The 27,660-nt window shown below is 47.2% G+C and overlaps 1 protein-coding gene across 2 annotated transcripts in view; it reads right to left on the reverse strand.

Annotated features, from left to right (window-relative positions):
• The window catches only part of CCDC178 (coiled-coil domain containing 178), a 3,486,252-nt gene that overhangs the window by 3,077,594 nt on the left and 380,998 nt on the right, over positions 1-27,660 (reverse strand). The window lies entirely within an intron of this gene.

Consider the following 27,660-nt stretch of genomic DNA (forward strand, 5'->3'; position numbering starts at 1 on the left):
CCATTAGGCCCCCCAGAGTGGCCTATACCAACAGAATCACTGTACCCTCTACCCGCAAAGTGAGAGCGGGCGGTACAAGCTTCCCCAACATGGCGGCCACACTGTGGAACTCCCTTCTCCCTTCCATCAGGGGGATTGATTAACATGCAACCTTCAGGAAGGCCATCAAAACTAGACTCTTTGTCTAACAACCTATGTGATGTGTATTGTAACATGATTCTGACAATGTACTCTGCTTTGTGCCTATTTGTTATGAAACGGTCATGAAAATGTCCATTGTTAACCGCAACCAGTTCTGTTTCCAAGTATCTGTTGGGGCCGCATTCATGTAACCCTGAATCAAGCCTTCCTAAGCCTTTTCATAGCGCCTCAATGCCTAAGGGCTGCAGTGCGCTTTACAAATACAAAAATAAATAAATAAATAAAATTATTATTGCGTCATATTTCTTCTTTGGAAACTACATCTTAGTCATGATGGTTATACAACAGCCATAAAACACTGTAGTGGAATTACTACTTCTTTTCCAACACAACAGTTCATCAAACAGTAATAGAAAGGCCACTTCTTTTCTGCCACAACCGTATACCACATTCACAGTACTTCAAGCTATCTTCTTCGTGGTCCACTCACCTGCCACTACTAACCACTAATTGTCCCTTTCCTGGTTTACTCCCCTGCCAAGATCAAACTCCTACTACTAAAACTTGTATTCTGTGTATTCTCCAACATATTGCACAAAATGACAATCATTCTTACACTGGTCTGTTTGCCATAAGCAATGCAAGTTACACTTCTTTCTCCCTTGTTCCTTATTACAAGGAGGTATTTTCTCTTGCTGTATATCACTTTCCTTTACACAAACTTTTGGCTTTTGGTAATGTGGTTTACAACTCCCTCCCTCGAGGTATCTTGCTATGTGACTGTACATTCAACTTGCCTTGGTGTCACTCTTTGGCAATGTAAGTTACAGTGTCCCATTTAAGATATGCCCCTTTGGGGAAGTTGAATCTCCTTTGTTGTGTTATTGTCCCTCTTTGGCAATGCAGTTTATAGTAATTCAATATTGGATAGTCCCCAATTTGGCTTTGGCAGTGCAGGTTCCAATATTATCCTACTCGACATCTCATAATAATAGAGTTGCGCCCAGTTTGCTTACATTTAAATGTTCGGTATTCAAAATTGCTCAGCTGTCTCCTTCGGAGCGCCCAGGGATCACGTGTATCAGGCCAACTCACTGGTCTTTCCTGGCGTCTACTTCGGACACGCTGGCTCCTCTTCGTCAGTCATCGGGACTCCTACAAAGATTGACAGCGCCCACCTGCCTGCTGCCCAAGTTCACGTGGGCTGTCAATGGAGCTTCCCACAACCCTCTATGCTCGCTGGTGAAAGGCTGTCACCGGAACAGGTTACAGGACACATGGGAATTCTCTCTCCCTTGGGGTCACTGGCATTCATTCCACTTCCCACTGCCCATCCTCTGCATGAACAAGGGATCTGGAAAGTCACCATGAATAAGCTAGATTGCTTGAGAGGTACCTGAATGTTTTCTTTATGAAGCCTGGAAGAGTGAGGGGTGCGGTGCACAAAGTCCAAGCATATCAGGAAGAGTCATATGACTGATACCATATCAGCTCACTGAGGCCAGAAATATCGTAAGAAAAGAATTTAAGAAAACATTGAACCTTGGGATAATCAAGAGATCTCATTGTATGCGGTCCTTGCCAATCATGCTGGTTCCCAAGCAAAAGAACAAATGGAGATTTTGCATCGACTTAATGAGATATCGAAGTTCAATGATTACCTGATGTTCAGGATCAATGAGCTGGTGGAAATCCTGGCAGGGCAAAATTCCTCTACCCCTTTAACCTGACCAAGATGTCCTGTGATGAAAAAGCCAAACATAAAACCCCCTTCTCCACTCTGGAACTCCTTTCACTTTCACTGGGCTCCCATTTATCCTCCGTGGGACCTCTGCTACGTTTCAGAGGCTAATGGATCACGTTTTGGCACCCTCTCAAGCTTTTGCCAGAGTTCATCTTGACTACATTGTCGTATAAGGTAAAACCGGGTAGACCACATGACGCACTTGACAGCCGTATGTGATCAACTACAGAAGGCCCACTTCACTGCCAATCAAGCCAAATGTCTTCTGGTGTTAGAATGGATTTCTAAACTCTGTCCTGGTGGGCAGATGTTTAGGAGGCCACCCTAGTTTAGTGAAACAGGGAACCTTCTTGACAAGCCAAACCAATCACGGTAGCTTGGCAGGCAGTCAAGACTAAGTCTCAGGAGGGGTGAGAGTGATCAGAAGCCCAAAATGAGCACACACAGTAAAGACACCACAGAATACTCTTAGGCAGGTGTATATCAAAAATACATATACATTTATTTTAGGCCCAATAAAACAAAACGAATAACCAAACTAATAATGCAAAAGTTACCACGCAATCATATCACTATGTAACAGATATACAAATACTGTAGCCTAACGATAAAGGGAGAAAAACATCCACAACCTGTAACAGAAGGGGGGGTTAACACAAATGATGAATTAGGCAGTGTTCTGGATGGAAACCCTAATTTATTCAGTCCAGCCCTACAAAGTGGAGAGCCTTGTGCTCAATGTACAGCAGTGCATAAAAACATGCGGTTGTCCGCAACGCAAAGACAGTACCTTTTCAAGTTGCTGGGCCAGTTAGGTAAGGGTCCTGAAGGGGGTAGAAGTTCCAACTGTCAGGGAAGGGTCTGCCTTCACGGACAGAGCAGTTTTCAACTTTCAAAACAGGCTAGGGAGCGCGGGCTATCCTAGCCAAAGAGAGGATCCCAAGGAACCCTTGTGCGTAAAGACAAATGGATGAGCCAGGGGCCACTGGTAAGTTATGCAAGTACTCACCGTCCCTTGCTCCAATCCAGACCAACCTATGCCAGCTTCGTCAAGGTCGTCTGAGGTTGTGAATTCCACCTTTGCTTGCGGATCCGGCTCGCAGGTGCTGCGGGACGGGACAGTAGTCTGTGACGGGACAGTAGCCACAACTACGCCCACGAAGGGAGGAGGAAGAAAAATCTGGTGCAGCAGGACTCGGGGCACAGCAGAGAAGGCAGTAACAACACTGACAGTGACCTTCAGCACAACGCAGTGACCTGCGGCGGCGTGATGCACTCTACTAATTCATGACCCAGAGAAGCTAGGCCTATCAAATCTGGCGGGAGAATGTCAAGAACCACAAGCTAGGGAGTCCCAACTTGAAATAGTGTCACTCCTATGCGATGTACCGGGACAGAGCTTGTCAGTTCACTGGACGGCCCAGGAACACTTCCAAGAAGGGTCTTTTGGCAGTAAGTGAGTAGTTGTTTCCACTACTCAAATGGGTCAAAGTGCCCTTGCAGGCTTTCTAAGGTTGAGAACAAAGCAGGGGCCTGACGGGACAGCAGCGGCCTCAGGGTGCCAGACCTTCCAGCTCGTCTCTGCCGGGTCCTCAAGTCTGCTTCAGCTCACATGATACTTGGCTCCTTCTGTAGTCCAAGATGAACCACTGTAGATCGACCTGAAATGGATGCAGGACCCCTTCTCTTATCCAAAGTTCGATGCGTGATCGAATCTGGACAACCACTAGAAGACCTACTCCCCTGCATGCACACCAGTCGTGGTCCAATCATGGTTCACAGTGGTCCTCCTGCATTCATGCACACCACACATCCTGGCACAAGTAGTGTGGATTGGGATGAGATCATCCCAACCCTCTTCCTGGGCACTAGCACATGTGACATGCAGGAGCCTGCAAAAGGAAGTCCCGGTTCAGCTCGACCAGGGGGAAGGCCAAGGGACAAGATGACCAGAGGACAGAACAAAAGACTTCATGGCACTGCCATTTTCGGCACTGGCCACAGTCATGAGCCATCTGCGGTAAACGCTGTATGATTTGCCAAAAAGCAGTAAAAAAATACAGTAAACTGCTGCCACCAGTTCGTCCCAGGCACACTTGTACAGTTACCAAAAAATCCAGTACAGTAATGTACTTTGCGCACTGATAAAAAGTTACCAAAAAATGGCAACATAGTAAAAGTCTAAGGGAAACATAGTTTCCCAGTACTGACAGCTCGAAAGACATGCCAGTTTCCCCATAACAAATGAGCAAAAGCCCAGGTGAGTGCAGCTGAAGGCTGTGCTCCACTGGTAAAAGTTAGGTTAGGATGGCCAAACAAAAGCAAAATGTTTGGGGGGGGGGCCATAATATGGAGGGGAAATTGCATTCAGAGAATTCTTTACTAACATCTGGCACAATCATAAGTCAAGTACCTGATTTTCCAAGAAGGATACAGGCAAGTCCTACCTTAGCAAGTCAAGGTGGAGGGACTCATCAGATGCTACTGGCAGCTCATCCCTAACTTCATGGAGAAAGCTTGACACTTGACTGAGGAACTAACCAAGGCCCAGCCGAACAGCATCCAATGGGATCAATGGGCCCAAGAAGTCTTTGAAAGCCTGAGTAACTCTATCTCTAAGAGCCAGAAATTGGTCATGCCTGATTTCACAAAAGAGTTTATAATACAAACAGATGCCTTTGCCATCACTCTGGGGGCAGTGTTATCACAAATGATAAAATGGGGAGGATCACAGCATACTACCGCACACTAGCACCACTGGATATGACAAAAGGAGCAGAAGAATAGGTAAATGCACATATGCACATGCATCTGGTGTATTCAGGGAAAGGCAGAGGATCGAGCAAATGGTGCAGGGTGAGCAATCGGATGAGCAACACAAGTTGCCCTTAATCGACAGCAACTCACTCCTCAGCTTGTGTTACAGTCTACAGAGGAAAGCGGGTGAGCGTTGGCACGCTGAAATGACATTAAATCCCCTGCAAATTGCTCCACAAACCTGCGAGAACATCATTAGCCTAAATAAGCTTGAGGTATGGAATTCGGAGGTGACCCTAGATACAATTCTGAGTGTGAATAACTTTTCTGCTATAACCTCAATATCAGCTAGTAATGCTAGACAAGATATCTCCCTTCCTCCTGAAGAGTTTTGTTCACTTCTCAAAGTCATATTGGCACTATACAGTGAAATGTTTAAAGGTCAAAATCAGTGCATAGTTAGATTGCAAGCCTGGAAAAAATAGGAGGACAGTCGGAGGAACATTTGCCTACTTTTTTGGGCCACGAGGGGGAATTGCCGTCACTTGGTCATGAGTAGTTGTTCAAATCTGAAGGAAGAGTTGAGTTATCAATTATAGAAACTGTACCGGAGCATGGAAACACTTGAAGAGATCGGGAGGAAGAGGTCCAACAATCAAATAGGCTTGATAGCCTGGGTGAAAATTATGATGCCAACCAGGCTTAGGATCTGAATGAAATTTCAGGGATGCCTGATGAACTGGTAGCACCTATAGATGTGGACTTCTACCGATCCAAACTAGGGCGCTGCTGAAGAAATTAAAAGGTCCAACACAAGACATGAGGGAAAAAACTGAACAGGGAAAACAAGCTGCACAGAGGAAAAATGCTGGTGCTCTGGCAGAAGTGGATTCCTCGAGGTACACTTGCGTTAACACAGAGAATAACATTGAATTAAGGATGGTGGTAATGGAAAAAGGGAAAAAAAACAAACAAAATCAAAACCAAGCAAAGGTAGATAGTACCCTTGACAATTGGTTACGCCCTATTGTGACCTTGCCCAAAGCTGTGTCAGAGCTACAAGAAGGACAACATGTAAACAATGAAGAAACGGCCCTGGTTAACAGATCAAAAGACTCATTGGATGAAGGCAGTGGATTGGGATGTATAAGCATCAAGGACTGGTCAATCCCTGAACCAGAAAGACTTGATGGCGGTGAAGACAGCAGGAAGAAGCTACAAAGAAGCAGCAGAAAAGCACCTCCCAACCCCAGGGGGGGAGTTTGAGGGGGGGGCATGGGCTTTCAAAAAAATCACAATCTCAGTTATTTTTGCAACAACTCAAATACAGTTTTTAAATAGACAGGAAGTACTTAACTGTTATATGTCCTGCCCGATCGCAGAGTTATTACCACTAAAGATCTGCTGCAAGTAGAGCTCCCTGATTCAGCGTGGGATGAAAATTGGACTTGCCTTCTTTTCCACAATAGTCACCCAGTAAACTTTATAATAACGTTCTGAAAATGGGCTATCTATTTGGGCAATATGACATTGGTTATATCAGTATGCATACTTGCGCCTAACTAGATCGTGAGGAGAAAATGTTGAGAGGTCCTTTGAACTCCTGTGGGGGCAATGATGGTAATAATGACTCTAATGTACTACCACAGGGGGATGGTTCCGGATGCCAAGGGTGGTGGATAACATGCTGATAAATTGAATATTAGCCACCAACCCCTCCCCCTCCAAGTTAAGCCTCATCATATTCTCATAAGCTGGAACACCAGACCACAGGCCACAGGCCACAGGCCACATGCATACTGTTTATAAAGAAGTTGGCCTAAATTATCTTTTAGAAAGTGACATTTTGCCTACAGGAAACCTGGCTAATGAATAGGTTGTAACACTCACCTGACTCCCACGGAGGCGCTGGCCTGGTTCGCGCTGCTGTGACCTCTTCAAAGGTGATGCGCAGGGTTCGGAAGACGGACTGGACCAGGCCCCCAAATCTGGCTTGTCTGGCTCGCAGAAGTATCCTTCTGTAGGCGAAAATAGGGGATTAACTGTCTGCGGGGTAATGCAATCAGCCTCCCACTTTCCCCTCTCACCCTCCTCGAAACCCTTCTGTGATTCCTCGTAGCGTCTCACCTTAGGGTCTGGAAGGACGAGCTCTCCATCCTGCTTCTGATGCAGGGGCGCGTTGGTATCCAGTTACTTGACTGGATTTTCGGATTGGTGAGAACCAAACTTGCTTGGCTTACAGGTAAGTTTTTTTTTTGATAAGAGGTTCTCCTTGTGTCCATGCATTAATGTACTAAGGCTAGTGTCTTTTTCCCCATAGGGGCCGGGGTACGGAATGCCGGGGAACAGGCACCGACCCGAGATGAGAGGTGAAATCCTTGTAGAAATCAGGTATGTCTTTAATGAGCGTTTTTTGGTAATGTCTTTTAATTCGCTCATTAACGCTGATGTCTCTTTTTCCCCTTAGGGGTCAGGGTCCGGAAATGCCAGGATGCGGCGCGGACCCGAAATGAAGAGGGAATGAATCAACAGGTAAGTCTTAACATGGAGAATTAGCTTTCCTTATTCCCTTCTCTCTCTCACCTTTTGTTCTGGTCTTTTTCTCCCTAGGCGCTGGGGCGTGACTGCGAATCCGGATGATCGCTGCTGAACATGGAGGCGCCCAGTAAAGGTGAGTGGAATGCGGCGCTGCAGCGATCGACGCGATGAGCTTTTAAATAAAAGTCTTCCTTTTCAGGATTGTCGGCGAGATGTCTCCGGGATGCGGATTTAGCAGGTAAGGACTTTTCCTTCTTCTGTTCTCTTCTTCTCTTCCTTTGCAGGTGATCCAGGATGCTGGCAGGCGTGGCAGAAGTCAGGATGCAGGAGCAGACACGGTGAGCATCCAGCTGCTAGATGCAGAACAACGCGAAGCACGTGTGGCTGTTCAGGTGGGGTTTAAATAGCCTTGGAAGAAGTTCCAGGTATGTATCCTTCCCTGACCACGCCCGGATGGTAAATTAGTCCCACAGGTAAAGTAGTTCCTTTCAGGCCTCAAGGAGGCCGGGATCCTGCAGCATGGTCTGCATCAGGTAAGTGCACCCAAGCACTTCCATAATGAGCCTGGCGCCATAGGCCATAGGCGCCAGGACACTCTCCAAAGGGCCCCTATATGGGGTTGCTGGGTCCTTCCTTGGGGACTGGATGTCTGCTTTCGGGGACGCAGGGCTTGAACCGGCTCCCCGGGAGCGGGCATCATGACATAGGTTTAATCTGGAAGGGTATACATGTTTTAGCTTAGCTAAGAAGACCTAAATGGGGAGACCTAGTGGGGGTTTGATCATAGTTTTGAAGAATTAAACATAGTCAAGACAAATCAAGGTTGAGGGCTCTGAAGAAAATCTTCTTGTAATGCAATGTTATTATGGTAACTTAATGTCTGGGGACTGTACCTCACGGATGAATGTGTATGACCCTTGTGAAGTCATCATGAAGTAGAGACAGACAACTAAATAGTATTTAAGATACACATTTTTATTAACTAAAAAGGAGGTTTGGGAAAAGGTCTAACATGCCCTATGCTAAGGTGTGATTTCCCTACCTAAATGGAACTAATGATAGTCTGTGTCAGGAAGTCCAAAGCAAATGACTGTATCCAAAACCAATACTTCCCCTAACATCCAATTGCATACAATGTGTAGAGGGATGTCAGCATCAAATAAGAAGTGTTCAAAATAAAAGTTCAGCTTCTTCCAGCTCTTAGGTGGAAAAAGGATTTCCCTTGAACAAGTCTGCAATATTACACTTTACAAAATAGTGGTTCCCTTCCTCAAGCTTTCAATACTTCCAATATTTCAAAATAACACAATTTCTTGAGATATTCAAGGTTTCAAAATAACACAGTTCCTTGGGGTATTCCCCCTTCTCCTAAGGGTTTGGTTACTTGTCGCCAGTTTATAAAGTTCAGCTGAGCAATCTCAGTTCACATAGGTTTCCTTTATTCCATCACAGCGTGGCTTTTCCTTAGGTGGGTGTATTCGGTCTAGGCGCAGTTGTTGGACTACACGTCCACCCATTGCAGGTCATGCAACCGACACACCTTGCTTGGACCCGTTTCATTTATATCTTGCGACTGTTTGAGCTTCACAATGAGGCTTGACTCAGTATCCTTTCAAGTGCCCTTGAAGATTTATTATCCCTGGCTTTGTCATCATTCACTCTTTGAGTAGCTTTCATTTGCAACACCAGCATATGCTTCCCAGTACGTTCTCCTCCTAGGAAACACAGTTTCTGGCATTGTTCCTTTTGCACAAGCTTCCCAGTTCACTCTCCTGCTAGGAAACTTATTCTCTGTTTCAGATTTCTTGATTACAACCTCTGGCTGCCTTTTTCCAGGTTTTTCTTGCATACAGATTGACTACTATTCTAGTTCTCTTGAACAACTATTCTTGGCTCTTGGAAATTGTCAGATGTTGTGCAGAGCACCCAGGTACGTTTTGGGTGGCTGTGCTGATGTAAGGGTGCAGGTAAGCGCATAGAGCAGGAAGCTAAACAAAACTGAAGAATAGGCAAAGTAATTTAGAACAACGGAACAGGAAGAAAGGGCCGATCACAATGGTGAACAAGAGGGGATGGGAACCAGGCACTGGACAAACAATGAGGAATCCCACTAGTGGTGTATACACAGGTTGGACTAGAGACAGCCCACAGATATAAGGGAAGCTCAATGTCTGTGTTTAAGTTACTTTTACAGGCACCACTCCTTGCAAGCCCATGGAAGGGGGAATCAGGAGTGGCTTCTGTGCCTGGACCCTTGTGCACAAACAAGGAGTATATGTTATGTCAGATATATCTTATCAAATACTTTCCGTATGGTCTAGGTATTCACTGAGTGTTTCCCGCAACAATACGACAGAAATGGGTCCTACCTTGTCTTCGATATCGGATTGAAGCTATGGAGACTTCACCTGCTTCACCCTCTCTCCGCCTCTGACACGGCGGACAGAGGATGTGGCAGGGAAACCCTCGAAAGGGAAAAACCCTGCGTCTCTTGAGAGCGGAGATTGACAGGATGTGGACTGGAATCCAAGTCGTTTCCCCTGGAGGTGTTCTTTCGGGACCGCGGAAGTTGATTCCAACGAAGTCTGGAAGCAGGAACTGGGAAGTTTCAGCGACTAGAAGGAGCTTAGGGATGAGAAAGGGAAAAAAAAGGTGAGTGTTTGTTTAAAGAGAGGTTGGAAGATCGGAGGAAAGATAGTGGTTATGGCTCTTACCGGCCTGGTAAAGGAGTGGGCTAAGATAAGAGAGTAATTCCGGAAATGTATGCTGGGAGTTGTAGTCCGGAAATTGGCCGAACCCTGAGTATGACAGCAAAGGTAAAGTGTAACTATAAGGGATGCGTTCTTCTAGCAATAGCAGTATGTTTGACAGAGGAAAGAGAATAAAACCTACAGGTCGGAAGCGACTTCAGTGGCTGATTCTGCGGCTGATACGATCAATAGCTCGGTGGAGTGGGTTTGGAAGCGTGGAAATGGTCTAGGAGGAAGAAAAGTTTTTGAAGGAAAGGATTTAGTAAGAGTAAACCTTGGTAGGAAGAAACAAAGTATCGGGCAATGAAAACAGGAGTTTCCTATGCGATAACTTACGAAGCGTGACCACAATAAGCAGTATCAACGCACTGCGGTTTCTTTTCCGGTTCGTTATGTACCGGGTCCAGGTTAGGGGGAGGAGACTCCCCAGGTAACAGTGCGGGCAGTGGACCATCCGCTTGCACATACGGCTCCCTCTTGGGAGTAATGTGGTGAAGAGAAGGCATAAAGCGCCAGCGGCGCATAAAAGACCACTTGCGTGCACCGTTCGTAACAGTATACTTACACAAGACAAGCCAGTATGGGTTCAGCCGGAACCTACAGCAGATGCCTTCTGAGGGAACAGAACGCAACGCACTGTTACATTAAATTCACTATGGACTACAAGTAAAACAAGACAAGGGAAGGGGCAGCGATTGCCTGCTGGGAACCCCAACAGCCAAATTCTGAACAAAGGAATAACATAAGCACAGCTGTGGACAAGAACGGTAACATAAATAACCAGGGAAAATAGGCAGTCAAGTAAGCAAGGTTCAGAAGGGGATAAGCTAGTAGAAAATAATCTATTTGCAATAGTTCAGGAGAATGGGACTGCAGACTGGTAACCAGGAACTGTAAATCTGGACTGGAATAACAAGGGTAGGACAGAAGACAGATAACAAGGGAACCCAGGACTGGAACTTGGAAGCTAAAGCCAGGTAACACAGCCAGGGAAAGGAAGAAGGAACAGCAGGCAGGGAGCGAGATAATAGGAGGTAGAGAGCAAGGGGCTGCAGACAGGGAGCAGAGACTCCAACAGGGGAGCAGGGCTGCAATGCAAGAAGCTCAGAGCAGGGCAGAAGGCAGAGGAGGGTAGCAGGCTGCAAGGCAGGGAGCACAGGGCACTGGAACAGGAGCAGTATCTGAAGCAACAGAAATAGCAGAATATTGAGGCTCAAGCCAAAAAGGGCTGGGAGCGAACTCAATGCAAGAGCCCTGTGCTCCTGTAGGCAGCTGCTTAAATACTGCCCTGCCCTGTGCTGAAGCAGGCTAATTAGCAGCACCTGCAGCAGCACACCTGAAGGTAATCTGCTTCCTCCTTCTCTGGTCCTGGGAAGGTGAAAGTAGCACTGATCTCTAGGGCCTCTGGGGATTGTGGCTCCAAGACTGATTCATAGGAATAACCAGAAAATGAGTACTGCCATAAGGTGCATTATGGGAATTGAAGTCCATGTTTTCGGACATACAGATTTCTGAAAGGAAATGTCAAATAATGATTTAGGGTCTTCTCTGAAGATAGTAGAAAACACCCTGCGGGTCTGAAGACAGTGCCACCCAGAGGCAGGGATGCAGAAGCATGACAGAAATGCTTGCTTATTTGATTCTTGGCAATACTTGCTTATACAGCGTCTCATCATGTTAATTCTTGGTTTCTTTATATTCAATTGAGATAGTCAAAATCGAATGTCTCTGACAGTAAACTGCCCATCCATTGTGTACGGGGCCCCCTTTTCACCCAAGCTGACTCACCAGCCTTCTCACGGTATGGTATCCACTTTCTGCGGCTTTCCACAGATCCGTCCCCGCTTGCGGTATGCTCACACTGGTTCCCTCTGGCATACGGCTTCCTCACTACCTGCTGCTTACTTCGTATTTCCGGTCACCTGCAGTCAGCAGTCCTGTACCTGTGAGTGTTCAGGAGCGTCTCCAACGCTCAAGGTACCTTCGCTCCATGCCGCACTGCTCCCTCAGCTCTGCCTCATATTGCTAACAAGCCCCTCTCGCTCGCTGCACCGGATCACGCTCCCCGATACCTCCGAGCATCTCTGGAAGGTGCTGCCTCATAGCCACAACTCCTGCCTTGGGACTCTCCTTCATGCTTCCCTCGTCTCTCTCCAAACCTCTCAGCTGACTCTGTTTTAAAGTTCCATAATAATGAGTCCAACAACTAGAACACTCATGTTTCTTCTTCCAGTCTGTCTTCTGTGTTAATGGTAGCCTCCTCCTCTCAGTACCTAAGTAGTGTGTATAGGAAGAGTATTTTCTAGAAAAAAAGGGAATGGATTGGCAATACCCTACAAAGGCCTGGGGGATAATTGATTCCTTACTAAAGGGAAATGGGGGAGACCGAATCTCACCCAAGGGTGCCTCTTTCCCACTCCCCAAGTCTCCTCCTCCCAGGCGATCCTCCCTCGCATATCCACCCCCAGGGTCAGGATACGAAAGAGACTGCCTTTCCCTGACCACTTGAGAGGTGGATATGTTGGGGAAAGAAGTGAGGATGCCCTCATATTCTTCACCCCCCTCAAACCTCCACAGGGGCATGAAAACGAGTATGAATATGTCAGCTTTGACTGGAATGCTAACAGAGCGGATGGGGCGTTACCCATTGGGAACAATTATAATCAGAATAGATTTTAATGCGCCATGTAGTAAGGCTAAACAGAATCTAGAAGTAATGTCAGACTCAAGGGAGTGGTTGGAGAAGGGAAATGTCAAACAAGGACTGAAATGGATGTACTTCATGTTGACATTTGGCCTTGATTACCTGATCCCCTTGGCAGTTGACAATCAATTAGGCCACTTTACCTGGGCAAATGACAAAGTTGCACACCGTAGTGACTACCTTACTCTTAGTCCATAGTCCCCTTTCCTCCATACTTTTAGGACATTCCGTCCATCGGGACGGGACCGGAGCACTTTTTAAGAATAAAAAAAAATTACTTTTTTGTCCTTTTATTTTTACGCAGGGCCACTGCACGTGACCGTTGCCCCGCCTTCCTGAGCTCTGCCCTCCCTCGCGCATCGCCATTCAGTCCTTTTCAATTGTCAAGTCGAAGGACCATTTAGCAAAATAGATGATAATTATTAGAGGGGATGGCCGGCGGGCATAATGAGGAAAGTGGACGATGGCCTAGGAGTAAGGTAGACACTACAGTGAGTAACTTTGTCATACTCCTACATCCCGTCCCCTTTCCTCCATACTTTTGGGAGATTCCCAAGCACTGACCAAAGAAAACAGGAGGATGGAAATTTCCCTTATTGCAACAAGTTTTTAAGAACTGCCTGGCCGAACTGGGCATCAGCCCGGGAGCTCAGGTCAAGACAATAATGTCCGTCAAAAGCCAAAGGGGAAGTCCACGTAGCAGCCTTGGCCATGGACTCCCAAGGGACATTTTGCTGTAAGGCAACAGCAGCTGCTTTGCCATTGAACAAATGTTTCTGAACACCCTTTGGGGGCTGAAGGCCTTGAATTGTGTAGGCCTAGGAGATACATGAAGCTATCCAACGTGAGATGGACGCTTTCAAAGCAGGTTTCCCTTTTGGGTCACCAAACATAACAAAGAGTTATGAAGAACTTCGAAGTTCGCTTGTTCTGTAGAGGTAAAACGTCAGAGCTCATCTGACCCCCAGGTTGTGTAAAATCCTCTCTGCATCAGAGACCGGGTTCGGGAAGAAATCCAGTAAGGATATTGACTGGTTTATATGAAACTCAGAGACAATTTTGGGAAGGAAAGAAGGATGAGTGCGAAGCACAACCTTATCCTTGTGGAATGTTAGGAACGGATGTTCGACAGGGAGAGCTTGAAGGGGGATATATCCTCTGACTAGTGTAGTTTATAGCGAGCTTCAATTTTCCTGTTCAGGTGCTGCCCAAATGAGGTTTTTACCAGACTTTGCAGGCTCCAGCTAGCCCATCCTTTTTAAGGAAAAGGCATGTGCGCTCCTGTGTCGAAAGAGTAAAGGCTCCAGAAAGTACACCTTCTTATGGAGCCGGAGGCTCGGGTATAGGAATATCTAGCAACGCCATCAAAACCCCAACCCAGTCATGAAAGGCTCAGACAGAGTGGGGCGGGTCCTCAGTATCATGGTCCTCTTGATCTTCATCCAATGCGTCGGGAACAGAAACTTTATCTGCAGCATGTGGCACCTCAGACCCTGTGGGCAGACCTGACTGCGCAACGGGAGTCTTAAGTATAGGTGAAAGTGGAGGCAGTGGTGGTAGTGGAGGAGGGGGGCCCCACTGGAAGAGGAGGGGGTGGCACAACTAGAACTTGCTGAGGAGTAGCTGGAGCAGGTTGCGGCTTGAGAGGCTCAAGATACATTTCTTTGAATAGATCCTTAAAGTATGCCTTCATCGGGTCAGAGCAAATAAGGGCCTGGTATTTGCCAGAAAAAGCGTCCTCAGAGGAAGGTCTAGGTACAAGAGTAGGTAGAGGCCACTCTGAAGGGGCGTACCCCCATGATTGCAAAGAGGCTGGCTGCCAGCATGGCCCTCCACCAGCTGGATCCATATAAACTAAGGGTGCAGATGTAGGAGGGAGCGAGACTGTGTGTGGCAGCGGAAAACGAGCATGCCAATCCATTGGAGGGCGGAACGGATTCCCATTACCCACATTGCGTGAAAAAGACTGCTCAGCCCTAAAAACAGGCCCCTCGGAACCAGCCGTTGAGAACGTTGGTGTGAGAGAGGTAGTCAAAATGTCCGCCTCAGACCACGTGGGTTGGGCTGCCATTTTGTTACTGCCTGAGGTGAACTGTATCACAGGTGTCAGTGAGGCCATTGTCACCACAGGGGTATCAGGAAATTTTCTTTCCATTTTAGCCTTGTGACAGGGAACCTTAACAGAGCAGATTCTAGCAGATCTAAAGAGCTTTCGAGGCCCCTTAGAGTCTGCTGAAGAATTAGCCCTCAGGGAGGGAACCTTGGCTGGGCCGGTACTTGATGACTTAAGGCGTTTGCCAACCTTCTTTGCCCCCTCAGTAGGATCGGTTCGTCCACCGGATTGTGTGTGGGACGTCTTAGGGTCACACCCCGTAGTCAGAGCCCTCGGAGGGGGGCCGACGATTCTGCCGGTTGTAATTATAGCCCCTAGTCTGGGATCCTAGGGGGTAACCCTGGTGCCTTTAGTCGCTGAACAGGAAACCTCGAGACTAGTCTCGGTACGTTTAGTTTCAGACTTTGAAACCTCAGGAACTACCTTGGTGAAAACAGCCCCAGAAATGCTGGGCCTAACTTAAGCCCCCAGATGGAGAACCTCGGATGAAGATCTGGTCCCAACAGCCCCCTTACAGGGGACTTTTGAGTAAACTCCGGAGTCCAGGTTAGATCCCTTTTGGGACACCTCAGGGAGAGCCCTGGTACCAGAGCCACTGGGGCCCCTCCCGGAACCAGAAGACCCCAGGAAGGAGTCCCTTGGCTGGGGTGCCCTAAAAAGGAAGGAATTTACCAGACACTTCCTTTTTTCTTTGATGAATTGCTGTAAATGCGAAGGAGGAATCCGTTGGAACACCTCCTCCCATCGGACAAGCCAATGCTTGAGTGCACCGACGGAGAGGGAGTCGCAGTAAAAGCAAGAGTCCCACCGGTGTTCCAAGCACTCAAGATAGAGAGAATGGGGATTCGCTCTCATGAAACATTCGCACGAAGAACAGGACATGAATCCCAGATGCTGCTGCATAGACGGAAGAAAGAAGACTGTGGAACCAGAGCATGAATATGAAGGACAAGGGAACAAAAAGAAAACATTTCCTAAAATGCATGTGCATTCAAACGAGAAAAGGACTGAAGGGCAATGCGCAGATGGAGCTCAGGAAGGCTGGGCTACGTTCACGTGCTGTGGCCCCGCGTAAAAATAAAAAGGACAAAAAAGTTATTTTTTTATGGTTATAAAGTGCTCTGGTCCCGTCCTGAATGTCCCAAAAGTATAAAGGAAAGGGGACAGGACGTAGACATATGGGAAATACACAAGTTGGATCGATTATGTGTTCATGAGTATTGGTACAAAAGATGCCATGAGTACACTTTGCTTGTTAAATACAACACTCCCTCAGTGACCATAGACCGCTACTGGCAAGTATACATGGAGTAAATATACCACCTTTGCAGGTAAATTGGTAAATCCTATTTGTAATGAGGACTGGGAGAATTATGTGTGTTGGAATTATATGGGGCAGAGGCTTTGAGATCAATTCCCAGAACCCTCTCTCAGATATACAATGGAGATAGAATAGCATTTACTAAGGCAGATATCCATGAAGTCATAATGAAACTGAAGGATTCTAGAACTCCCGGCCCGGACGGCCTATCAAACAGGGTTATGGACTGTGATATTAGATTACCTGTTTAAGAAGATTGCTCTGGAAGGTGCCAAACCTAGCTCTTGGAGAAAATCCCTTCTTGTTCCAGTGTATAAAAAGGGGGACCAGGGCATCCCGGCTAATTACAGACTGTTAGCAATGGTTGATGCTCCTGGGAAAATATTTCGTAACATACTCCTTGAGAAATTTAACAGATGGGCTAAAGATCACCAATTATTATTTCTTCAACAAACAGGTTTCAGGAAGAACATGGGTACATATCAGAATATATGGACAATTCAATAGCTGATATGACAATCCTTATATGATAGAAAAATAAGTTTGTACATTGCCTTCATTGACTTCACCAAGGCACTTGACAGGGTAGACAGATCCAACTTATGGTTTAAATTGTTGAGTGGGGAATTGAAACGCATCTATTATATTTGATTTGACTTTTTCATACAGAGATGTCTGCAGAAGTAAGAATTAGCTAGGAAGCGTCCCAGCCGCTTGGGTTCACGAGATAGAAGGCTAAATCAGATTGCGAAACCTGGGAGCCCCTGTGTCACTGTTCCATACTGGACCTGCATCTGCACACTTTGAAGCTGAATGGAGGGTGGGAAATTGAACCTATGACAACCCCTTTCAGACCTGCAAAATTTGGACCAATACTGAGCTAAGGGCGGTGAGTACTGAAGTCACTTACCGGTGGCCCCTTGTTCATCCATATGCTTTTACGCATAGAAGATCCTTCGTGTTCTTCTCTTTTGCTTGGGTAGCCACCGCTTCCCAAAGTCCTTCGAAAGTTGGGAATAGCTTTGTTCATCGCAGCAGATCCCCTCCTGACTCTTGGAACTTTTTTACCCATTCAAAACAATGTCCCTCATTTTTCCAGCTTCCTAAAAGGTACTTTGTGACTTTTAAGCCCGAGCAAGCGCTTTTACACAAGCATCGAACACTCAGCAGAAGGTTCCATTCATCATAGGGCTGGACATCTAAAAGTTAGGATTGTTACTTCTGAAGTTAGTCTATGCTCAAAAGGTTATTCACCGTTTTCTCTTAAAGGTATTGGTGGAGATATTAACTCTATCGCATTGACTCCAGCGATTGTATATATTTTACATAGTGTGTTGCTTGTGTGGTATTTTGTGATTGCTTTCATTTGTGTTGATTCTTGGGCCCCTAATAAATAGTATATTTTGGTATACTTCTGTCTAATGGTAATTCTTGGTGTTCCATTCATTGTAGGCCTCTGATCACTCTCACTCCTCCTGAGACCTAGCCTGAAGTACTTTCCAAGTTACTGTGAATTGGTCTGGCTATCTTGCCATAAGTGTCTACTGTTTGACTAACAAGGGCAGCTTCCTAAACATCTGTCCACCAGAGCAAAGTTTAGAAATCCATTCTAACAACGAATTATGAACATTGATTATCTGCAGGGAAAGAAAACCTTCACAGATTATGTGAAGCAAAGATTCCCATACTTTTTACAATTCTCTTACCTTTTAACCTGGGAGGTTCCATCGCTAGAATATTTTAGATTAAAATTGAGATTTGTTACCGTCCTTTGTGATAAGGGGTGCTAGAATGTGCATTGCACATGAGTTGAAAAAGTACAGACTCTGAAAAACTGAATTAGAAACTACAGAACATCTGCTCACCAAATTCCCTGAGCTTGAAGAAGACCATCAGAAAACATACGGGGTGAGGGGCAGACTTGGGGGATACGCTGTGAAAGATTTGTTATCGAGATCCATATTTGGTATGGCCTCACAGTCCTTGATTGTAGCTACTTAAAAGGTGTGGATTTATGATATGGCCAATATTGATTTGGTATCCTTGAGTGGGTAGGAACTGTGATGAACCAGGAATGAGATGTGGACACAGAGGACTCACGGTGATTGCTACAAACCTTTATTGAAATATTAAAAGGGTTGGAGAGTCCAAAAATCGTATCCTAGCCCTCACACTCTAGAAAGTCACTATAATGTCCTAAGGGTATTGTCATTGGCCTTCAAAGTGTACAAATGTTCAAGTTTAAAGGAAAAAGGTTACTCCAAAATAAAAGTTCCAAATAGGGACTGTTCAAAGTTCACAGTTCCAGGGGATGGCTCCCTTCCCCATGTTTCTTTCCACAACACAAACAGTGCGAACAATTCAGAATTTAAGGGTATGCATCTTCCTCAGGATTCACTTTTCACAGTCTTGCAACTTGGGTGCGAGTCCCAGACTAGCATATCACCTGGTATGCTTTCCTGCCAGGCCTTTGCATTCAATGTCATTCAAAGTCTTAAAGGTATGGGTCTTCCTTAGGATTTTCTCTTAACGCTTAACTTTTCCTTGTCTACTATCCTGCCAGGGCTTTTCATGTGATTCACTTTACACACTTGCAAACTTCACTTTGCCTGAAATACTCTCCTACAAGGGCTTTTTCTCATAAAACAACTCCTTCACTATTTATGTGGGTTCCAGACACACAACCGTCGTCGTGTTACTTCAATCATCAACTTGTTTTCTTTTTTCCCCAGATATTTGGTACCTGACCCGTTTCCATACTCATTAGTTCTATATTTTTCCCCAGCATCTCAAATCCCTGCTGCAGGCTTGTTTTCTCTTGTTTAATGCTTTGCTTTCTTAGGCGATGCTCTACACAAAGTGCCCCAGCTCCTTGCTACGAGCTCACCGGCTTTGTTTGGATGTTCTGGAGCTTCTCACAGCTCTCGCTGCTTCTTCTCCACGATCATCGCGGGAGCTCAGCGTTTATGCTGCTCTACGGTTTTTATGGCATCGGAGGAACTTCTCCACTTCCCTCGCTCCCAACGCTTACACAGGACTTATCTCCAGGAAGACATTCCATGAATGCCGTCTCTTTGAGCCGCCTCCTCCTGCGTGATCATCTGCTTCCTTCAGGTTCCCCGAGTCGGGAATTGTGACTCCTCCGCCATTCTCCAGGTCTAATCCTTTTAGATGTCCCAGAGCTTGTTAACCATCTATGACCACTAGAGCGCAGCGCCAGCTTCTCGGAACCAGTAATCTGTATTGCTCCAGTCATCTTTCTCGTCCCAGTGCTCCCAATTACAGGGGAATGACGAGCAGTTCTTCGTATGTCTCCTGTCATCTTTCACATCCCAGTAGTCATACATAAATAGGAATGATAGGATGTTTTTGGTTGATCATACTGAGGGGTGTTACCAGTAGGTTTTGTAGGTAGTTGGTAGGAACTATTACAGTAAGCCATAAAGGTATGAGACATGGAGGGGATATCCCTAAAAGAGGAAGGGGGATATGTGGTTTCATCTAATGATGCCATGTTGTCCCCCTCAAGGTCACCTACCACATGTGATCCTACCTGATATAGCCGCCCCTAGTGTCAGGATCAGATAGCTGCTGCCGTCCCCTGGTCACATGGGAAGAGGTTACCTCTGGGAAAGGAGTGATGACATCAGATTCATCACAGAATACAATCGTTAAATTATTAGTTTAGCCTGGAAATACTGCTTCTAAGGTAGAAAGACCATCATGGAGGATATTGGATATTGGAATTATCAGCAACGTAAGTGTGAATCTATTATGTATGTCTTTCTTTTTTTTTTTACCAACTTTATTTTCTTCTCATGGACTCCAGTTACAAACATATATGTGAGAAACAGTTTTCATGTTCTTTCATTGTTTTATTTTTTTATTTTATTTTTTTTTAATTTATTTTATTATTTTGATCAAACAATACATCAAACAACAAATAAGCATAAAACCTAAAACAACATAAACACTGCACTCCCCCCCCATATGAGCCTGTTTATTCCTTGCTCTCGATATCTGTTTCATGTGTCAGGGTTTCGCTGCTTTCAGATCCTGCTGGGGCCACTGCCGCTCCAAACATTTCGGCTATCAGCAGTTTCCATGCCATTAGAGAACCCATTTCCTCTTCACCCCCAGCGCCACTGGCTTCTTGCCACACAATTGTTTCAGCCTCCGCCCATTTTTGCAGGTCTTTCCACCACACCTCCACTCGCGGCCTGTGACACTTCTTCCACCCCATGACGATCCTACGCTTCGCAAGCACACATGCCAGGTCTTTTAATTTTTCAATATGTCTGTGCTTCCGCGTTCTGGGATACCCCCCCCAACAGGCAGGCCCAGGCCGAATCTATTGCCAGTGTGATCCCCTTTTCCGCTAACTTCAGAGCCACCTCCCCCAAATAGGCTTCAATTACCGGGCATGCCCAGAACATGTGTATCATGTCTACATCCTCCTCGTCACACTTAGGGCAAGCCTGGCGCCCAACATTTCTGAACCTTGATATTCTCCGAGGGGTCATGTAAGCCATGCGCGTCATGTACAGCTGTAGTTGCTTAAACCTGGCATTTCTCAACACCTTCTTGTGATATCCCAAAGCCCGTTTCCACATCCCATCCTCCATCGGGGCTCCCATCTCTGTTTCCCATTCTGCTCTCAAGTGTCCCAGGTCCTTCCCGATGCCAATCATCAGCATCTCGTACAACCTGGACACTTCATGTCCACCCTCTGATGTGTCGTATATCACCTCGACGGTGGTGTTCGGTTTCTCCGCCAACCTGGCTTCGGGCCACCTACTCAGGATCTCCTGTACTATCCTGTGGTAAGTAACATACTGACCACTGTGCAGTCCCGACATCGTCCCAAGCTCCCCCAACTCCATAATAGCCCCTTCCTGCCAGATGTCTCCCAAGGTGACTAGTCCCACCGACTCCCAATAAGTCCTAATGATTACCCTCAATTGCCCATCTCCCTTCGTCAGTGCGACCAGCGGCATCTGCGGGACACAAGGGAAAGGGTCCCCCATCATTCGGCAGGCTCGGCGCCACATGCTCCATCCCAACCACAACATCCTAGGGCGCCCCTTCATCTCAGAGCTAGCCACCCAAATCATTTCCCGCAGGTAAAAAGGAGTACAATCTCTCCCGAGCAATCTGTGTTCCGGGGTCTCCTCGTCAGAGAGCCACCTAGCTACGTACTGCAGTTGTGCAGTTTAATACCGCCTTTCTCATAAAAGTTCTGCAGCTTCCATAATGCAACTCTGTGTCGGGTGCCATGCCACAAAAAGTCCCTGCACAGGCTGTGTAGTTTAACAAAAAACTTCCTAGGGATCATATAAGGGATATTATTGAAATAATGTAAAAGTCGGGGCAGGACCACCATTTTAAGCATAGCCCCCCGGCCCATCATCGCAAGGGGCAACCTTTCCCAAAACCTCATGCACTTCCCAATTTTTCCTATAGCAATTTCAGTGTTGCGCCTGTGTTCCTCCTCAACGGAGTGATATACATCTATCCCCAAATAGCGGAAGGAGCCCACCAACCACGGAATTTGCAACACAGGTAGCCTCTCCACAGGCTTTCCCACGTACCTCCCCAGCGGGAATAGGCTAGATTTTTGGGGGTTCACCGCTATACCGGACAGTCTGGCATACCGCTCCATCACCTCCAAAACATACTGAAGATTCTCTTCCGGATACATTAAATACAACAACAGATCATCTGCGTATAAGGAGATGAGATGCCTTTCCTTTCCTATCTCAATGCCAATCGGCTCATATTGTTGCCTGAGGTATATCGCTAGGGGCTCCAGGGTCAGGATGTATATCATCGGGGACCACGGGCATCCCTGTCTAGTGCCTTTGCCTACCTGCCATCTCTCAGACACCACTGCCCCCGTACGGACCCTGGCTAGCGGTTCGCTATATAGCATTCTAGCCCATTTAATGTAACCCGGCCCCATGCCATACCCCCGCAGGGCCGCCAGCAGCCACGGCCACTTAACGGAATCGAACGCTTTGACTGCGTCCAGCGCCACAATCGCCATTTTGCTATCTTGCCTACACCCCCATTCGACCACTCGGTGGAGTCGTCTATGGTTGTGAGTGATATTCCTGCTCGGGACATAGCCTGTTTGGTCAGGGTGAATCAACTTCCCAATCACTCTCCGCATTCTATTGGCCAAAACCTCTGTCAGGATCTTACTGTCCTGATTTAACATCGACAGGGGCCTATAAGAGCTACAGCTATGTCCTGGTTTATTGGGTTTGGGGAGCAGTATAATAATCGCCTCCCTAAGCGACTCTGGCAACCGTCCCACTTCAAACGCCTCGTTAAGCATGTCTAGCATGGGTGGGAGCACCTCTTCCTGATACATTTTATAGAATTCACTGGGGAACCCATCTGCCCCCGGGGCTTTACAAGTGGGTAACTGCCTCACAGTCTCTTTCAGTTCCTCGAGAGTGATTGGTGCATCAAGTTCCTCCCTTTCCTCGTCGCTCACCTTGGGCAGGCCTATGTCCTCCAATACTTCCTCAATCTCATCTTGGTTGCTCTCCCCATCATCCACATATAAGGCAGTATAATATTTCGCAAATGCCCCGTTTACTCCCTCTTGAGTATCCACCGTCTCACCCTCCTCATCGGTTACAGTCCGAATCGGGGACCTGGGGGCTTCGCTCTTATATAGCCACGCTAGGAGCCGGCCCGTTTTATCTCCTCCCGAATGTTGCCTTTCTATGTATTTTTTATAGTTTAAATTACAGAGCCTGTCCCAGTATTCCGGGCACTTCCGCTGTAGTCTAAATATTTCCTTCGTATCTGCCTCATCTCCCTCCAGCTTCTTCTCTAGTTCAATCTCTGCCGCTTGTAGTTCAGCCAGAACCCCACCCAGCAACCCCTTTGACTTAGCAATGGCAATCCCTCTCATCACCACCTTGAAGGCCTCCCATAAAGTGCCCGCTGACTGCACGCTACCAGTGTTCACTTCAAAATAAGCAACGATCTCCTCTCTCAGATCCTCACTGAAAACAGAGTCTTTGAGCGCCTCTGCACGGAGGCGCCAAGTTGGTATTCGCGCCCTGGGGGGGCAATACTGCCACCCGAGGACCAGGGGCGAGTGATCCGAGAGAACCCTAGCTTTATATTCTGCGTGAGTACTCTTAGTTACCACGTCCGGGGTGGCAAAGATATAATCAAGCCTCGTGTATAGCTGATGCGGAGCCGAGTAGTGCGAATACTGTCTCCCCTCAGGGTGTTTCACTCTCCACACATCAGCCAAGCCAAAGTCTGCTAGCAATCCTTGCAACACCTTGGCCGCTGGGCTGAGCCTAGCCGCCCCCCCGTCCAACCTATCTACTTTTGTATTCAAGACACAATTAAAGTCCCCTCCCCATACCACCGCAGCCCCCGCCCCCGCACTCAGCTTAGTACACAATGTTCTAAAGTATGCCGCCGTATTTTGGTTAGGGGCGTAAGTATTTACTATACATACTTCTCTGTTCTCTAACAGCCCTCTGATTATGACTAACCTCCCTTCTGCATCTACAGTTTCTTCAATCATCTTAAATGGGACATGCGGCGCTATCCAGACAAGCACTCCCCTTGCATAGGCAGAATACGATGAACCCACCGCTATTCCTTTCCATTTCGTCTTCACCACTTCCAACCTCTCCTTTGTCAGATGTATCTCCTGCAACAAGGCGATGTCTATCTTCTGTCGCCTCAAGTACAACATAACCTTATTGCGCTTCAGGTAACTATTGAGCCCTCTAATGTTCCAAGTTAATATTTTAAGATCACCCATGGTCTGTCGATTGCTCCCCATCCCCTCCCCACCCAGCCCTCCCCCTCACACCAAACAGATTCCCTATAACAGAACGTCCACCAAGGCTCATATATATACTTTAAACACCCCAACACCCCAACCCAACTAACTGCCCAGCTCCATCCCTGGATCTCAGGCATTCCCGCGTTTGGCTCTCCCTTGACAACCCAATTGAGAACCCAGCAGGGCGTCACCTCACTAACAGTGACCTAACTAAACTCTAAATGGGGATATAAAGATCGGTCTTGGGAGACTCCTACCTTACATAGCACTCTCCATGCGCACGACTCATGCTTCCCACCAGCCGAAGTGTGCCAGCCGCCTAGCTACATCAATGACTATAATCAAGTCCGACAGTTCTCAATCCAGCTAGCTCCACCACTCTGCTCGTTCCGTCAAACTGCATCTTTCTTTTGAATATCTGGCTCCTGGGGGCAGCTCTGCATGTCTAGCCACCCCATGGCGTCTTCTGGAGTTTCAAAGAACAGCATCCTGTTTCCATGGAACACCTTTAATTTAGCCGGGTAGAGCAGCATATATTTGTGGCCCGCCTCCCGCAATCTCCTCTTAACCGATCCGAAGTTCATGCGACTTCGCTGCACCCGCAGGGTGTAATCCGGATAAGCAGTTATATTTGCCGCGCCCCGTTGTATTGTTCCCCCTTTACGGAAGTGTTCAAGGATTCGTTCACAATCTCGATAATTTAGAATCTTGGCAATCAATGGCCTGGGCGGGCTACCCGGAGGTGGCTTCCTGGTCAAAGCCCTGTGCGCCCTTTCCACAGCGAATCCCTGGGATACATTCCCCCCGGTGATTTCCTGCAGCAGCATATTTTCCACATACTCCGTCGGATTGTGGCCCTCGGCTCCTTCCGGCAGTCCGACAATACGAATGTTATTTCTCCGAGCGCGCCCTTCTGCCTAATCGGCGCAGCTCTCCAGATTGCCCAATTGTTGCGCCACGGCATGTAGCTCCCTTTTGTGTGCGGCACAGTCCGCAGCGGTCGGGCCCATTTCCTTTTCCAGGGTCTCCGTGCGCTCCGCCAAAGTCCTGACGTCTTGCCTGAGGAGGTTCACATCCTCCTGTACCACCCCAACTTGACGCTCCATTGCTGTTTTCAATTCCAACACAGCCAGTTGAAGCTTGGACTCCCAGGCCGCCTTCAAGTCCGCAATTGCTTCAAGGACCTCCTGATTTGTGCTCACAGCGGCCATTCCACCTACTGGGGTCTTATCCTTGCTCTTGGCTCCTTCTAGGCCAGTCGGCGTTCTGGTGTATTCATCTAGCGTAGGCTACTTAGCTTTCGCTCTCGGGGGCTTGCTGGCCATTTCTTCAGTTAGCGACAGTTTATCGTCCACGCTTGTAATTCCGGGGGCGATCCGCTCTGTGTGACCCAAGCGGATAGTGCGCCACCCCCCCGACGACACTGTTTCTTGGTGATGTGCCCAAGCGTGTCTCCGCTTGCGGCTTATTACCTGCGCGGAACTTGTCTCTCTTCTGCCCCTCGTTATGGTCTTCGCAGGTCCTAGCTTTCGCTGCCTTCTCTCACCCTTCCCGGGGCGAGTGAGTTTCAGTGCCTGCGGTGCAGGTTACTTCTCGTGATGGGTGCCAATGTTATGCGGTATGACCTTGCTGCAACCCTCTCAGGCGGTGTATCTCGGGGGGTGGTGCGGCCCCCTATGCTGCAGCATTTATGTGGCCTGTCCTCCGGGCCCCTCTGCTCGTCCAAATACAGCTCTTCCTTATTATCAGCAGGCCAACAGGCCACCGCTTGATGTATTGTAGGTGGGCTCCGTTATGGGGCTCCCATTCCGATGGATTCAAACAGATGGCACAAAGGGCATCTCCCCGTCAGTTCTCTATTTATATGCCCTCCCCTTGCCTTTACTGTAAAGTAATTCCCAGCGTAGTGCGGGTGCACACGAAAGTCACGCGTGCCTCCGCGATGTTTTCCAGGACTCCTGGGGCTTAACTTCTCTCTGCTTGGGCTCGTAAGTGCGAGGCAACAATGTTACGACTTCACATGGGTCTAAGCGTGGAACGCGTGTTACTGCTGAATTCCGCCGGCGCCTGCAACAATATATCTGTGCCAGCGTGTGCGATCGTCTTCATACTTTTCATCTGCAGCGCCGGCGGATCAGCATGTCCGCGTCCCGCACTCGCCTCAAGCCGTCTCTGTACGGGGGGCACTTCTCGGTTGCGTGCGGCACTCAGTTGCCGATTTCTGTAGCCAATCTCGAGTCCACCCAGCAGATGCCAGTCAGCAGTATCTCCGCCCGTCTGCACCTTTATCTTTTGTACGTCTGGCCTTGCACAGCCCACGGTGTCGGCATCCACATCAGCGCCGATCGGACACCGAGCTTCCGCGGCGCCTACCCGTTTCTTTGTTCAGATGGGCCGCCATTTTGAATCCCGATCCGGCGAGAAGCGGGCTGATGTTTTCACTTTTATCTTCTGCGTGCCAGCTGCATTCGTCGCGATTCGTTCCATATGTATGCAGTGGAACTTCACACGACTGCTCCTACTTTTCTAATGCCGTGCGCCGCATTTCTTGCCCGTTTTCGTCCGCGGCATACAGGATCATCAGGAGCTCCTCCACAGACACGTCCCTTCACATGGCTCTATAGCCACGCCCCCCTCTTTCATTGTTCTTCTTTTTCAGTTCTCATTTCAATCCTGCAGGAAGTCCATAAGTTTTAACATGTATAACTCCCCCCCACCTTATGTCTACCGTAGAACAAGTAACATTTATCCCCTTTAATCCTTCCCTCCCCCCAACTGGGCTGGTTCCGTTTTTCTACTCCATTAGCCAGTGCTAATGCGGTTCGGGCGTTGACGGCCTATGTTAGCGCTGTTATGGGCCCATTCGAGCTTGCGTCTTTCCAGGGAATGTCTTTCTTGTTTTATTATAAGGATTTTATTATGTTTATGTTATTCTCATCAAATTTTAAAACATTTTAGGTAAATGTAATGTTTAAAAGAATTTTATAATGCTTTTTTGTTATGATGCAATGTGAAAAGGTTATAGTTTTAACCAAAACACTAATAAATAAAAAATAAAACATCACAAATACAAGAAAGGAAAGAGACACTGTGTTCATCAGTTGGAAACACTTCCAAGGGAAAGAAACTACCATGCCTGACAAATTGAGCAGTTTATGGTCTTAGGTGTGATCGGCCAAAAGTTTAAATTTGTCACAGAGCATGCCCCTTTGTTGTGGATGGCCAAAAAAGGTAGAGAAGGGTTACTGCTGTGAAAAAAGAGCCCATGACCACCTTTCCTGAAGGGCCAACTTGACATTTTGGCAGTCAATATTACATGTAAGGGAGGAAAGGAGAGTGAAGGTGGTTCTAATCGAAGCAGTTAACTGTGTCAGCAGATTTCAATTGAGTGAAAGGAGAGATGTGGTCAGGTGTACACCTGCACCACATGCTGATCCCAGGGATATGTGCACAACATGCCTGCATGGTACAGATCCGAATTCTGCAGAGCTCACTCGTTTATACGTCTGAGGTCAATAAAAGTTTTTTTTTTTTTTTAAAGAAGAGTAAAATTGAGTTAGTTAATAATAACAACAGTTGCTTACAATGCTATGAAAAGCAAAACTGTGTGAAAGCTATGTGAAGCCACAATAATATAAAGCCACTTAATACACCCATCCCTGTGCTCCCACTACTCAGCCTAGCTTCTCTGTGATCCCTGCACCCTTCTTGTAACATATGCATATATTTTTGTACAGTGCTGTTGCTTTCCAGATAGGTTTTCC

This window comes from Ambystoma mexicanum, chromosome 5q (genome assembly GCF_040938575.1).
Source record: "Ambystoma mexicanum isolate Mex_15411 chromosome 5q, UKY_AmexF1_1, whole genome shotgun sequence".
Taxonomy (NCBI): Eukaryota; Metazoa; Chordata; class Amphibia; order Caudata; family Ambystomatidae; genus Ambystoma; species Ambystoma mexicanum.